The sequence below is a fragment of the Pavona decussata genome, unplaced genomic scaffold, assembly GCF_977016875.1.
Source record: "Pavona decussata unplaced genomic scaffold, jaPavDecu1.1 SCAFFOLD_85, whole genome shotgun sequence".
NCBI classification, from domain to species: domain Eukaryota; kingdom Metazoa; phylum Cnidaria; class Anthozoa; order Scleractinia; family Agariciidae; genus Pavona; species Pavona decussata.
The window spans coordinates 285,001-301,120 of record NW_028145503.1 but is presented as its reverse complement, the minus strand read 5'-3'; the positions used below and the strand labels follow the sequence as shown (position 1 = coordinate 301,120).

The following is a 16,120-nucleotide window of genomic DNA, read 5'->3' as shown; positions in this document are numbered from 1 at the left end:
CATTCATTCATTCATTCATTCATTCATTCATTCATTCATTCATTCATTCATTCATTCATTCATTCATTCATTCATTCATTCATTCATTCATTCATTCACTCACTCACTCATTCATTCATTCATTCATTCATTCATTCATTCATTCATTCATTCATTCATTCATTCATTCATTCATTCATCATACAGGTCCGTAGCAAGGCTAAAATAAATGGGTGGGAATCAAATTGGTTAAACAAAGCTACACCCCCCCCCCCCTTACTTCGCTCAGTAAAAATACAGACCGATTATGGAGTGTAAGATGGAACTAGAGTTTTGAAAAAAAAAGGAGTTGATTTAGTAAGCAGAACAATAACTTTGCACCTGTATCACACTTTTTGGAACATTTCTTTGCCGTCACTGTAGCGGACTACCACGTGAAATTGCCTAATTTTACGTTTGAAGGAGGACGTAAAAAGACAACGACAAATTTTCCTTTCTCTTTTTCAGTGAACTCGGAATCGGGCAGTAAGAATCCACCCGCAGAAGAATTCGCCTAAAATAAAATAAAAAAATGCGCGCTGAAATTCTAGCGATGAAGTTCAAAAGATATATGTATCCGCCGCCAGAGCGTGGAAAATCGCGTGCGAGCAAGGGGCGATTGGTTTTGGTTTTGCTACCGATTGGCTGAGAAAGTGGCACGTGTTTTGCTGGCCAATTACAGAGCGCAGTAAAGCAAAACCAAAGCAATAACGAGATTACTTTCGACACTCAATTGAAATCCGCTCTAATAGAACCTGGAGTTGCACATTATGACATTAAAATTAAGAAATCCAATGCAGCACACTCACGATCTCTCTCCATGTTTTTGCTTTCGTCAGGCCCACTGCCAATGCCTTCAAACATCCAGGAAAATTTGCCTGTTGCATTTGCGATGCTGGAGAAGGTACCCGACAAGTGGAGATGTCAATCTTACACTTTTGCGACAGATGGCACTGGCACTGAATCAATACTTGGATGACGTAAAATTATGGCTGTCCTATAAGAGTTTATAATCCGTTGAATCTTCCCGAAAATAAATCAGTGAATGTCATCGAAATTACTCTTGTTTAAATCGTGATGTTATGTAAACAAGCGTATCTAGGAAACAAGCTAATCGGAAAATCGTACAAGTATTTTATGTGGATCTCTGTCATTACATTGTCTGCATGCGTAAAAATAAAAAAATATCAATGCTTGGAAATGATTCATATTTACTGAAAGTTTTTACATAAAGTAACGGGCTCCATTACGTACTGTTATTCGAGTACGGTTGCACAGAAGAGTATATTGATCCAAAGTAACTGATATAACCCTTATTGGTGATAAAAGAAGGAAGGCTACAAGAGGTCTAAACATTTTCAATTTCTTGCTTGAACCCTACTGACTGCAAATCGATGAATCCCTGCTCTAACTCTTGTACACAGAAAGTATTCCTTTACTTTGCAATAATTGCAGTTGAGCCAGTCAGAATAATCCAGATTCCGTTCAAATGGTGTTGGAAGTAACTTTGAAATCTTAACGACTTCAAAAGAAGTGATGAAATGAAAAAAAAAAAATGACCCCTTTCGGTCTGCTGAATACGAACATTAGATATTCAAAACAGTTCTGTCACACGATTGTTAATATATTTCCATATATGCAGGACGATCTGTATTAACTCACACGAAATCATTACAGTTTGAACAACAACTACGGCTTGTTGACGGGGCAGCTACAGTATCATTAGAGCCTCATGATTGACAAGACCGATTTTAACTTGGATGAAGTCAGAGATACCTTAATATCTTTTAGGAAGATAGTTTCTTTTTTTATTTAAAACTTAATCCATCTCATACACAATGAAAAACGCGAACTCAAAGAAAAGTGTTGGGCCATATCCGGGCAGTTTAATGTACTTCCATTTGTGGAAATTACAGCTGCCACGGGTGGGTGGGGACTGAGGAAAACTAAGCTGAACTGAGACGAAGTGATCGGCACGATTAAAGTTTGATGCGAAGACACGTAAAAGTAATCCGAGACGCTAATATGTACATAGCAAATATATAACATTAACACAATTTAACTAGTTAAATATTACTAAATAAGATATTAGTATACCGCGGCAGTCATCTACCACCTTGCGGACACCCCGCTATTACGGACACTCGCTATTACGGACAAAATCTAGATCCCAGCGAAAGCTATAGCTGTTTGACTGAAATTGACTGATTAACACTGGTCAATCAATACACCCACCCCACCCCCCAAGGCGACTTTGATATTTTGATACCCAATATAAGAGAGCCAATCGGAATACTCTGTTCGACTGAGTAATAAAAATAATCCTTGGTGAGAGATTTGAAGGGTTATACTGACGTTTCCTAAATGGTTGTTGGTTCCTATTGCATATATGTATACGGAAATCGCAGTTTGAACAGCGGATGAAAGAATTAATAAGTGAGAGACCATTGTTGTTATTTGAGCAGCTTTGGATAAGCAGTTACAAACGGAAGGCCTGGAAAAAAAAAGAACAGGATTTAAACGGGATTCTAATCTATGACCTCTGCGATACTGATGCATTACCTACCAATTGAGCTAATTATATGTCTTATTTACTTTGGTGAACGCAAACCACAAGTCACATACGAAATGGAGAATTCCGCCGTTTTGAAAAGTGAGGGAATTCGATTGCAAATTAAGCAAAAACTTACAACAGTGTTAGTTCCTCAACTGTATATTTATTCAACGTTTGATTTGTTACTGATTACGTACAGTCAAGTTTTGTATAAGAATGTAAGTACAGTTACTGAGTCACCTCTCGTTATAGACCTTTTTCATAAATGGCGGCCGATTTATTATTTCTTTCAATATGCGTTAATTAGCCCTACTAACCTCGTTTAAGAGTAAAAATTGTATTGAATTTTGAACATGCTAACGCGGCTAGTAAGGCTAATTTCCATAAAAATTTATCAAATAGATTCCATTTTGCCGTGCTTCTGTACTCTGATAACGCACAGATGACGTCAAAACGTGGTGAGAACAAAGAAGTACGCTACGAGCCGCAGGCGAGTAGCGTGACTGATCTTCTCACCACGTTTTGACGTCATCTGTGCGTTATCAGAGTACAGACGCACGGCAAAATGGAATCTATTTGTTTTATACATTGTTTGGATATGGTCCCGTACAAAATATTGGAAACGTTAAAAATCTTCATGTTGACGATTGAGGGGCAAAAAAATGTTTTTTATTACGTCATTTGTAATCTATACAAGGAAAGTACGCCTATTAGCTAATTTAAAGCTAACAAGTGTTGTGATTGGTCAATCATCTGTCAACTTAATTTATGCAAAATCGCAATCTTTCATTCGAATCGAGCGTGAAGCGAAAGTTCGGCACCAAAACTCAATGAAAATCGTCGATTTATGAATCGGTCTGGCTTCAATCAAGTTCAGTTTACTTTTCCCCTTGGTTGGGTTTAGATCCCAGGTAGACATGGACGTTTCCAATGTTGCAAGAACTGAAAAATCCCGAAGGAAAGGCATTCATGGAGAGGGAGGCGTCGACGGCAATCTGGTTTGTTGTGGTACTTGTGACTGGAGCCAGGACACGCTTTGGCGAGGAAATCAGGGCCGTGGTGCTGGAAGTCTGAACCGTCGAAGCAGTACCACCAGCAAGTACGTTTGAAATTGTCTGAGAACTTTCTCAGCTGCGGAGCAGACGGTACCGAACTGTAATGGGCAAGTATTTGCTCGTTGACGGTCTGGAATATCGGCATCTGACCACAAACTGATAGCCGTGGCTCTTACGGCGTGGTTGGTGTAAATCTTTGAAAGATTGCAGCCTGTGGAATTGACTTCATCATGTTACCGAGGGAATTGACTCCTAGCGGCTTGTTTTCGTACCAAACAGGATCTTCGCTACGGAAGAAAGCGTTGCACAGTAGGTTCAGCTTTGACACGTACTGTTTGACGGAGGCGAAGACATCGTCGGGTTTTCCCGTGCTGTACAGCCTGGTTTCTCTTTCACTTGACTGCTTGTCGGTTTCGCCCTCGGGATGATTTTTGGTTGCTTCGTCGTCATCTTAACGAATTTGCGTCCTTCACCGTCTTTCAAAAACTCGAAACTGGAGCGAGTCAGTTCTCTTTGACCTTCGCGCCCTCTTCTGCACCAGTAAAGAGAGATAAAAAACTTCGCTAAACTCTTCGCTGAAGACCAGCTGGAGTATTCATGGAAGTGAACTCACTGGACTGACCTCGTACAAGGTCAGCTGCCTCAATTATTGGCTTGTGTTTCACGTTCTCCTTTCCTTCCCTGCGGTTAATTCGGAGCTTAGCATCTAGCGTAGTAAATCTGCTAAGCATTCATTGGGAATGGAGGATGAGGACTTGGTCTCTCCTAAATAGTCTGGAAGGAAAAAGCATATTAAAGCTGAAGTGAAGACGCAGAGTCTGTTGTAGAGCCACTAAAGAGATGGGTACGAAAATACACATTCCAGAAGTTTTTAGAGGGGTGTTTTGATAAATGACGAACATCAGACTGCAATTAAAGTTCATGACATGGTGTCCGCTTTATCCAGAGTCAAAACAATAAAATTGTAATTTTTGCTCCACAAAAGTGTCGTAATTCCGTAATAGCAAGAGTCTATAATACAGTGGAACCCCGATTCTACGATCGTCGATCTAACGATATTTCCGATTTAACGATCAGCATTCTAGAAATTCGGTGTCCCAACAATCAACATTCTGTCCCAACATCTAACATTCTAAGTTCGTTTACAACGATACCCCGAATTAACCATATGATTTTGCTGTCCCCTTGCCATCGAGGCTAATCCACTGTAGCGGGAGTCCGATGCCGGTTTAAATAAATTCTAAAATTGGCAACGTTCCATTCTATCCGGATGTTTAGTGTAAAAGCCCGTATTGGCAATGTCTCCCGGATGTTCTGTGTAAATGGTTAAACTCTCCACCCTCGTTCTACTGTACATGTGACCACGAACTAGCCAGTGAATGCGCGCGCTCTACAAGGAAAAAACCTTCAGTTACGTAACAATCGGACTAGCCGAACCGCTTTCACGGGAAAAGACCGTGTCATTAGGGAGATTAACAATCGCATTAACGGCAAAGGGATAACGTGAGATTTGCGTTTACGTGTTCTTGAAATAAAGAGTAAAAAGATGAGAATAGTGCAAACTAATTTTGGCCTTTGATGCTAATGCAAAACTACTCGATTTGACAGGAAAACTTTAATATAGGATAAACATGGTCACGTGGTCATATCTCCCGTTGGCCGTTTGCCGTAAACGTCATTCTTAATCTCTCTATTGGCAGCGTTCCCGGATGTTCAGTGTAAAAGATCAAACTCTCCTTGGATCCGAAGCCAGATGATGGACCTGCCATTGTATTTGATCTGTAGCAAAATTAAAACGTGATAACAATTCAAACTGTCAGACTTCACGAATACTTTAAAACGTTATTATATTCAAATTTTATTTTTATCCTGAGCCAGAAGATCAACGTGAAATAGACACTGAAAGTTTCATGACGTGATATACAACACCAAAGTTAAACTTTTCTTCAAAATTGGTGTAGGAGTTTAAACGCCGTTCCTTTTTTCACCAAAGGACAAAGCACGTTTCAAAAGGGTATTAAAATTTTCTTGTGTTCTTATCACACCTTTCTTGGCGCGGTTTGGTGTTTATTTTATGGTGCGATTTAGGTCGAATAAAAATAGACCTTTAAGCATGACATTAGGCGAAAAGTTAATAAAAAATAAATAAAGAAGGACTATCTAAAAATACTTCAGACTGACAAAAAAGTCACTACTTAAATTCTGGCTTGCGCACTTTCCGATGCCAGACATATTGGCTACTCTTGTCTTTCTCCTGGTTCCTCTAAGACACAGGAAGGCTGATCGTAGAATGGCAAAGGATACCTTCGCCCTTATCCAAGAAATGGTTGTAGCGTAGTCATCTCCTTTCTTTAACGCAAGTTGCTCTGCAAGGCGGCTGTGGAATCTCTTGCATTCATCTGCCATTCCACCTCTGCTTGTAAAAACTAGTGGTGTGAATGACCCTTGCTCCACTTCCAAAACCCACCTGCTGTATTGCCTCTCCTTCTCATTTTCGTGTAGTTGGAATATCTGTTTCGGAGACAGTTCTCGATACGAATCTGCTTTTGGGTGGCACACCCGAACATCGAAAAAAGCAGATTGCTATCTGTCCCAAAACCCGCGAGCGTGAACATCTAGTCGGGCATCAGGCGCTTTGTTTGGGCCTCTATTTAACTCTTCCCCAGTGATCCCCTGAAGGACTGGCTCTATGTCTACGTCGGTGCCAATCGTGCGCAACATTTCCACTTCTAAGTCCCTAATCTCATTGTGCCTCTGAATAATCAGCCCCCCCCCCCCCCCCCATGCCGGGGGGCCACATGGCCGGTAGGTCAGCGATCTCCCAGTCGTACCTTAGTTTGATTGCATCTCTGAATTCTCTTTTGTTCAAGTTAAAATTCATCTCCTTTATCGGGATCATTGTCAACCAATTCGAGGCTCCTTTCTCCGTAGCTAGCTCTACCGCGCGTTCAGTTTTGCTAGGCAAGGATTTCCTCACCTGCTTACACTGCAACTTCAACAAATCATCTTTTTCTCTTCGGGCACTCGCTTGCAAAGTCTTAATTTCCGTCTCATCTGGTGGCTCATGGGCTTGCTTGATAATTTGCCGCACTAGAGGGCCTGTGATCTTAACAGACGCCTCATAATCTTGTAATGCGGTTCTGGCTGGATTAACTAGCCCAAGCCCGCCTGAGCGAACTGGGAGTTCTAAAAGGTCCCGTTCTTCCTGTGTGGTAACATGCTCGGTGATAACAGGCACAAGCAAATCCGCTATGGCACGCTCTAGCGGTTCAAGAAAAGGGGCTATGTCTGGCAGAGATCTTAAAAAATATGTCCAACGTTGCCTTAATCCAAACACAAAGGCTGCATAACTAGATTGAGGCTGTGTTGTAGCGAATTCTGCCAGTCTGCAGGTTACTTGTGTAACCCATTCCTCAACTTTTTCGTCAACATACTATTCAAAAAAATCTATAATAATAATAATAATAATAATAATAATAATAATAATAATAATAATAATATTTATATAGCGCCATATCCATGGCTCATGGCGCTTTTAAATAAGATAGCATTAAAACGGAAATCACATTGAAAATTTACACCAGTGATAATAAAATCTAATCTAATCTAATCTTTGGCTTAAAAACTAGAATAAAACATCAACATAGTTTTAAAATATATATATAAAACAGGTCATGAATAAAAAGCCCCTCTAAAATTAACTGTTTTTATCTCCTTCTTGAATTCATTTAGTGATAGGATTCATGGAATGGATCTATTCCTATCAGGTAGAGCGATCCAAAGGTTGGGTGCAGCAACTTAAAACGATCTGTCTCCAAAATACTTGGGATTTGATTTTGGTATTACCAACAAATGTTTTGATCGCTCTAGTGGTAGTCATAGCTCTTTTAATCTTGAGGGCGGGGGTTTCCTAATTTCTTTTTTTAATTTATATAAGCTATTTTATATTAGTATAATGATAAAATAGCTGCCACTTGATCTATCATTGCACAACGGGCTGGCCGTCTACTTGTGTTCATCACTATTCTACTACCATTCTGCAGATACCGCAAAAATGTAAAACTTTACCTTCGGGAAGGCCACGTTGCCTTCCAAGTAGTTTCCAAAGTTCCGTCGTTACCATTAAGGGACTTAAGCACAGACGTACATGAGCCACGGACGGCAACCGGAAGTCGATTTACGTTGTTTTACAATTTGGAAACTTTATTCCAAGCAGTGAGCAAACTTTTGTATATAATCATTACTTAGGAGGTGAATAAGAGTTTTCTCCCTGTATTTAATCTAGAAATATTTTAATTAAATGAGATGCACCATAACTAAATTTTAAAATTGACAGCGTTTCAGTTCAGTGTAAATGGTTAAACTCTCTACCCTCGAGCTATTGTACACGTCACCATGAACTAGCCAATGAATGCGCGCGCTGTGGAGGGAAAATCCCTTCAGTTACTTAACAATCGGACAAGGCGTACCGCTTTCACGGGGAAAACCCGTATCATTGGCACTGTTCCCGGATGTTCAGTGTAAATGGTTGGACCCTCCACCCTCGTGCTACTATACATGTGACCATGAACTAGCCAATGAATGAGCGCGCTGTGGAAGGAAAAACCTTCAATTACGTAACAATTGGTTTTCCAACAAAGTTAAAGCATTCATTAGCATATCTAATAATTGCTGGACTACACATAGTGGATATGTTTTACAACTTACAATGTATGAACGTTTTGCCGAGGCTTTCAGTTCAGTGCGGATACTATTTGAATTGCCCTTAACTACTCTGAAATATATTTTCAAAAACACACTTAGTTTCTTCTTATCATAGGAATGGAGTCAAGTCGTTGGAAATTCAAAGTCCATCACCTGAAGAAAGCAAATTTGGTCAAGCGACTAATTAATAATTATACTGCCAAATCACGCGGAGTTTCACCTGATAATTAGCGGCCGAGTTGGCCAAAAACAGGGGAAATTCCGAAACACTAATCAGGACATTTGTTTTATTATTCAATTCATTGATAACAAAGCAGAGTTCTAACCTGGAGGCGATCTTTACTGTGCCATTTTTCTCCCCGACACACGAAATTACCTATATCGCTGGAGATCTGATGACTCATGCCGGACGACGAATATTCATTGCACCAATCCATAACCATATGTTTGGCAAGTGTTACAATGTGTTGAGTGACACACAATATTTAGTGATCATTTGAGGTCAGGGAACATTTGCCACGCAGCACTCCATTCAACATCAAATGACAGTGTTTTCTAGTGCTGAGTCAAGTTCACTCGCTCCCAGCGACATGTAGAATGTTCACATGGCGTCTCATCTAGATATACTTGGTACCTAGGCCGGATAATGTACTTTTCATTGTATTTGTTCTGTTGCAAAATTATAACGTGATAACAACTTAAAGTAATCCAGTTGAAATGTCAGATCTCGCGACTACTTTAAAACATTATTATATTCAAATTTTATTTTTGTCCTGAGCCAGAAAACCTACGTGAAAGTTTCATGACGTAATATACAACACCAAATTTAAACCTTCGTCAAACTTGGGTATGGGGTTTTAAGGCTGTTCCTTTTTTCACTAAAGGACAAAAAAGTTTCAAAAAGGATTCAAACTTTTGTTGTATTCTTATCACATGTTTCTTGGCGGTTTGGTGTTTATGTCATGGCACAATTTAGCTTGAATGAAAATAGACGTTTGGGCACGCAACGGTGCCGCGAGCTTAACCCTTGAAGGCCTAACATTAAAGAACAAAATTCTCTCGTCTTGTCGCCATACTTTAATAATAAAATTACTAGGTAGACGTGATTCAAATATCAAGAAAATCGCCTTAGGTGATTATATCCTTAATTCTCATGACCTCAGGGATTACAGAACAATTGCTATTACAAGGAGAAAGAAACTGTGATCATGTTCTGGACATGTGAAATAGACGTAGTGATCACACAACTTCCACGCTGGGGATTTTTTTAGTCAAATTCGGCCAAAAAGTTTTTCCCCCTTAGGGTTTTTTGCTAGCTAACTCAAACTTTGCAACCAGACAAAACAATGTTTCCTTTTTAACTTGGCAGATTCGGATTTTTGAATTTCATTTTTCTAACGGTAAATGACGTCATCAATTTGGCGGGAAAGAGAATAACAAATCTGAAAGATTGGAGTCAAGAGTTATGGGAAGTTACTCGTTCAATTTAAGGCTATTTTTTAATAAAAAAATGGCGGAAAATTCAAACTTCAGAAGCCTAAAACGTTTGATCCAGTTTAGATATCTTTTTTCAGTTTTTATTTATTTTATTTATTTATTTATTTAGCTTTGTCCAATATGGACAGGGATACCGCAACAGCTAAAGCCAATTACTGCGGACCCGGGATATACGAAATATACGCACAAAGACCAGACCACAACACCTTAAGGTATGTGCGTTTAAAAAAATGTGACTGACCATGTCGAAGCTCTAAAAAAAATTTCGCGCCTAATTGATGACGTCTTTTTACCTAAAAAAATAAAATAAAATTCAAAAATCCGAATCGACTAAGTTGTAGAGAAACCGTTGTTTTCAGTGTCCGGTTGCAAAAATTGAGATTCGTACAATAAAACCCTAAGGAGAAGAAACTTCTTGGCCGAATTTGACTAAAACAATCCCCAGCGTGTCACAAGCAAAACAATTGTGACACAGTAAGTCTCATGATATGTCAAATAACAAGAAATTTGATCTCACCACTGTACACAGACTTCTAAATAAATTTTCTTGCTTCGTTTAATGTTCGAGCAGTTGTGTTCAGCGTGTAACAGTCAACCAATACTGACGTTTTCTGCAGAGTAGTGCGTTTTGCTACAATGTCTATGAAAGGCGAGGTACATAATGATTGTTAATGTAAATACGTTCAACTGTTCAGAAAGTCTCCTCTGTTCATCTTCTTTTCTCGTTACAAGTATTTACCTCTCATAACATTTTCAACATTTCTTTTGCGTAGGACAAGGCTCCACTCCAAGTGATGGAGGAGCATTCCGAGTCGACTGATGACAAAGGTAAAGGAAATATTATAGTTTCTTATCGGGAAGGAATCGCTTTGAGAATTTTGATTGTACAGTGAAGAAAAACTTGACTTCATGGCCTCGGCGTTTTTGTACCTAAAAGGAAAGTAGCATGGGACTGAAGTAGTTCTTTCTCGTCAAGGAACGATAAAAGTGTTTTAGAAAACAATTTTAAACTCCAGGATGCTCGACAAACCGCCAACTTCATTAGTTTAGGAAGAACGGTCTCTGTTTCCTATAAAATTTCTACGACCTGAATATTCCTGACTGGTGCTCTCGCCTGATTACATAAATGGGAATAAAGAGAAAAAATAGGAGTAGAAGTGTTCGCCAGCCATGCCAGGGTAATAGCTAAGTCGTATCCCAAAATTAAACGGACCAAAAATAACGTTAGTTGAAAGCCAATAATTCTCAAATCATCGATATTTAGAATACGCTTGCGTCCTGAACGGTGGATACACTGAATGGGGCCTTGTCCCAAACATTGGCTTATTTCAAATTATGAGTTCATATTTAAGACTATCAATTGTTTTTGCATGTGGCTTTCTGACGTTTTTTTTTTAGTTTGCATTTGACCTCTTTTTCTGTTAAAGAGCAACTGAAAAATTAAAACCATTTCCGGTAACTAAACAGGCCTTAAAAGGGCACTATTCTGTAGATTTTGCTGAATCTAGTTTGTCGAAACTGACACGCGAAATTGCACTTGGAGCAGCGAGGGCCGAAAAACTGTAATAAATTCTCTGCACAAGAATAAACTTTGGAAAGGTTTGTGTTTTTTTTCCAAGATACACAAGAGAGGCTTGAGAGCACTAGTTAATTTTTTCAAGTTGCAATCCATTTCCATCCTAACCATTAGCATCCAAGGATAAATGACACTAGTTTCTGCGCCCTAGTTGGGTTATTGGTTACAAAACTAAGCCATTATTTTGTCGTTTACGTCTGTACAAATATGTTTTTGGCTGTTAAAGTGACACTGAAAATAGGTTACACTCTTTAAGAAGCATTTATGAAGTCAGCATAGCCGCAAAACAGAACTCAAACAACACAGGTATCTTTTCAGTCACTGTCTATTCTCGTGCCCAGATGTTTGTCTTTGGAGAAAACATCTGGTACAATGGTTCTCCAATCTGATTGGTCAATGAAAATCATCCGATGTAAGTCGCGTCAACCTCTTACTCCTTTGCTTTCCACACGCCTAGACGCATGACTCACAAACAAATTATCTTGACACTTCAGTCCTTCTGTGAAAGGTGTTTCTTGTATCGATTTAAACGTAAAGTTTCATTAAACTACGACAAGTTCTTATAACATACATTTTTTATAGTGTCGTCTCTCTCTTAAAAGGCTTAAAAGTTTTGTGAAAAATTTTGCATGGCAATAAAGCGCAAGCACTTTGGCCACTGATTGTCAACAATGCTTTTGCGGCGGCTTTCTTCTTTCCCAGAAACTTAAAATAGTTAATCTTTTTACATACGGTGAGGGAAATATTACCGGAAATCTATAGCTATAAAATGATATCGAAAATCTATTTTCGGCAATTCTTGGGCAAAGTGTTCTTGCTACAAATGTTGACCATATGCAGCTTTGCTGTGTGTCACATTCCTGACACATGAAGACGTAATTTAACAGATGTTCTCTACCGAAGAATGAAAGTGCCCACCATGTATATAGTTGGGAAATAGAATTTCCTTGTTTGGTTGAGTTATATTACTAGTGTGATGTAATAGCTTGTGACCGTCATGTTTATCTTGTGATCTAAACATGCAGCTAGGGAAACCGAACGAGAACTTACATTAATTCAAGCAAAATACGTCAAAATTTTCCTGTGTTCCCAGGTCGCTTTCTGCCGGTGTTTTTAAGACATATTTGTGTACTTGGAATAGAAATCACAGTCAACTCCCGTTATAGCGGACACCCTCGGGACCGCGATTTGGTGTCCGTAATAGCGGGAGTCCGTAAAAGCGGGGAGCGAGAAAATTTTTCTTTTAAACCATATTTACAGAAGGGGGTCACATGTGTTTTTTTTTTTATTAACTCCAGTACCTTTTTCAGAGCCGTTGTTGCAACCAAAGAGCGTCAGAACTTTATTTACAAACAGAACAGAACTTAACAGAACAGGAGTTACGTACCCTTTGAGTTTGTGTACAGTAGTTCTTCTAAGTACGTAAAAAACAATCATCGTATGTTGCAGCAATGTCCACACATGCATCGTTTTGGTTTCCTACTGTACCGAAGTACAGTAATCTACATTTCTACAAAAAATTATTTTCGAGGAAAAACCTGAACATCAGCTATTGATTGCATCAGCTATCACATTGCCTTAAAATATCGTTCCAATCGGCTCTGTGTACTTCTCCTTTGAACTGCAACTTCCCCCACTTTGTCGCCAAGGAGACTAAATTCATTAGCAACCTTAAACTCTCCTGTATGAATCAAAAAAGCAGAAATGTTTTGGACACTGTCCAAAACGTCCTTGAAACTTTTCAAAGTGGTTGTTTCGTTCGAGCGTTCGCCTTCACCTGGGGTATCTTCTTTTTCCATTTCATTTTCGTCGTCACTCTCTATTTCCATGACATCGTGAGAAGTACCAATGGCCTCCAGCAGCTGTTGTTCGTTAAGAAGACTGTAACAGGTTGGAAGTTCGTTATCGGACTCCAGGTAAGCACTAATTCCAATTCCAGGTGCAACCTGTTGGACAAGATTCTCCAGTTCCTCATCGGCCGAGACATCAAGATCAGCAAAGGGATCCTCCTCTCCTGTCACAGTACTGACGGTAGCTACTTCTGAGAAAGTGCTGGAAATTCCAACTGCTGCAAAACATTTGAAAATGGTATCGTTCTCGACCTTAGACCAAGCAGTCCCCATCCACCTTATGGCCAGCAGCACGTCCAATGTTTTGGTAATGTCTGTTCCACTGCCGAATAAAGTGTCCGTAAGTCCGTAGTAGCGAGAGTCCGTAATAGCGGGAGTTTATTTCAGTCAAACGTCTATAACTTTCGCCTGGAATTTTGCTGCTGTCCGTAATAGCGGGGTGTCCGTAATAGCGAGGTGTCCGCAAGGCGGGAGTTGACTGTACTTTGCTCCGATGCCGAAAATTTAAGGTTAGCGTGTACCTTCAGGGGTGGCTTCAGTTTAACGGGTCAAGCGCCTCTCAGTTACATCACAGATACCCAAATCCCTATATCAAATTAAAGCTTTCATTGCTTTTCCAAAAAAATAAATTCCAGGTTTTCCGCAAAAGTACAAACTTGCAGATCCAGATCGTCGTTTAAGAGTTCCGACTCAATACGACTTTTATATTTTGTAAGTTTTTTTTTTCTTTCTCCTCGTCAGGATCCCAGAAGCATGCTTAAAAAACGTGTCGAGGTTTTCCTTAATTCAATTGCGTTCAAAAGTTGCAAAAAATTTTAAAAAGTGCAAGAAACCATGCGGAGTTAACGCACGAAAATGGCTTTCAAGGGAAAAAGTTTTAGAACTATCGAATTCATCGACAGGTTTTTGTTGATTATATATTTTTCTAGCATCTGGCCAAATTTGACTGAAAGCGGCCAAATCATTGTTGAGTTGTAGCTCTTGAAAGTGTCTCCTCCAAGTGACTAAAAGTTTGAGAAAACAGCGCTTGACAAAAATTTCTCGGAACACAAGCAAGTACCGCCGTAAGTTAGTACCATCCCTTAACGCCTAAAAATTACCCATTCATTTTGCAAGCCACTTTTTCTTCCGGTCACCTCCTGTGAAAATTATCTCACAGTTTTGCACCTGCTCGTCTCTTGTTCCAGAGTAATCACCATTTTGTTGGATATCTGCGGTGTTTGTTGTACGTCGATTTTGTAATCTTTAATTAATTATTATGGGAAAAACAAAATAGGGACTGAAGTTGACCTCATCAAGCAAAGCTGTAAGTTGGGCCGAAGTGGCGGGCAAAATTATCAGCACAAAGGGCTAACGAATTGACGGGGAACCAACGCAACCGCATGTATTGTCTCAGTGAAAACGGAAATTCTTGCCACTCTTCAAAAAGCCGGCGAATACATCTATTCGAGCGAAATATTGTTGAGAATAGCGAAGTTTCATGATTGCTTATCGAAAATTCGGGTGAAAATTCGCTCTTGAATGAACGCTTTAAAACGTTAATGCAAGAAGTAGAAAACAAGTATCGCTTGAAAGAAAACGGAACCGTTTAAAAAAGTACACTCCGTTAAACGCTTTGGGAATTATGCTAATACAGTAAGTCGTTGTGAAAACGCTACAAGCAAAAGCGGCGACTTTTCCTTTATCAGTTATCTTACAGCGACGGCCGACGTGAGAAATAATCAAGACATAGGACATGACTCTTAGAGTTAGAATTGCTTTTTTGTTTTGTTTTCGCTTGCGGAGACTTGTAAGTTTTACGCACCTGAACACAAGATTCAGTGATCTGATAACGTTCGTTAGTCCAGGCCGTAACCCTTTTTCGCATTTTTAACGACACATTTGCCCCTATTTGCTCCTTCGAAAACGAAAGGAATTAGGTTTCCATCGATACGAGCAAACATTTTGCCGAACAAAACTGTGGATTTCATTTCTTTACGGGAAATGCCAATTTCTGAGGCGATTAAGGCCGCTTGGCCTATCAGAGTCCAAGCTTTCTGGCTTAACCATGGCTTGTTTTTCTTTTTCTTATACCCTAGGACCTCTTCTGCCGTTTGTACATAAGCTTTCTCCATTATCTCACTTTTCCTTTCCACTTCGTCTCCTTCTTCTTCGTCTCCTTCCTCGGTCATTGGCTCTTCTACTGGAATCTGTTCTTCTTCTGTGTGTTAAACTTCTTCTTGGTACTCTTTGTCAACGGTGCTCTTTTGAGCTTTAACCTGATCGTTGATCGTACAAGGTAATGGTCGCTGGCCACATCTGCTGACCTCTGCTGACTGCTGACGTGACCTCTGCTGACCTCTGCTGACGTGACACATCATGTGATCAAAAAATCGTCGAAACGGTGGCGAGTTTTCTTTTTTTAGATCACTGAATAAATGTTTCCGACCTTTGTCCTGACAAATTTTTCCTGGCGAATCATGGACGACCATTCCAAATGTGAAGTGATTTAGATCTTTATTTGAAACGCGTTTTTGTTTGATGTTTTCTCTTAAAACCGTCGCCTACCTGTCAAATCTTTGCTTTGTTCACGAAAACGATCGCGTGACATGTCACGTTGATCTACAGCACCACTTATTACGCCTTGAAATTTTAAGAATGATAAGACCTTTTTATCTGCCAAATTTCAGTTCAGTGTCATTCAATTTGTTTGTAAAAGTTATCTCAGATAAACCATTTTTCCTCTTAAACGCCCTTGACCCAGGCCTTAAACTGCTTGAAACCCATTGGCTTACATCATTTTATGTGAACATTCTGTTTTTTAAAACTGTTGTACTTTCCGAGTTTACATTGGATACCCGTTATTGGATTGTATGGCCGCGCAAGC

At 39.6% G+C, this 16,120-nt stretch overlaps 3 long non-coding RNA genes and 1 pseudogene across 8 annotated transcripts in view; 3 read left to right on the top strand and 1 right to left on the bottom strand.

Annotated features, from left to right (window-relative positions):
* LOC146475119 (uncharacterized) overlaps window positions 1–16,120 on the top strand; it is a 91,055-nt gene that overhangs the window by 6,318 nt on the left and 68,617 nt on the right. Inside the window, exon 3 of one of the 2 annotated variants that reach the window (XR_014865975.1) lies at window positions 858–1,037. This is a non-coding gene — a long non-coding RNA (uncharacterized LOC146475119). Of the gene's footprint in view, window positions 1–857; window positions 1,214–16,120 lie in introns of those variants that run through there. The other variant, XR_014865974.1, reaches the window with a different exon arrangement.
* On the bottom strand, window positions 5,823–7,750 carry LOC146475123 (uncharacterized; annotated as a pseudogene).
* The window catches only part of LOC146475118 (uncharacterized), a 79,528-nt gene continuing 73,780 nt past the window's right edge, over window positions 10,373–16,120 (top strand). For 2 of the 5 annotated variants that reach the window (XR_014865949.1, XR_014865962.1), the window contains exon 1: window positions 10,396–10,482. This is a non-coding gene — a long non-coding RNA (uncharacterized LOC146475118). Of the gene's footprint in view, window positions 10,483–16,120 lie in introns of all 5 variants that reach the window. The other 3 variants (XR_014865951.1, XR_014865957.1, XR_014865943.1) reach the window with 3 other exon arrangements.
* Window positions 10,606–16,120, top strand: part of LOC146475122 (uncharacterized) — a 6,595-nt gene continuing 1,080 nt past the window's right edge. The window contains exon 1 of the long non-coding RNA XR_014865981.1: window positions 10,606–10,656. This is a non-coding gene — a long non-coding RNA (uncharacterized LOC146475122). The remainder of the gene's footprint in view (window positions 10,657–16,120) is intronic.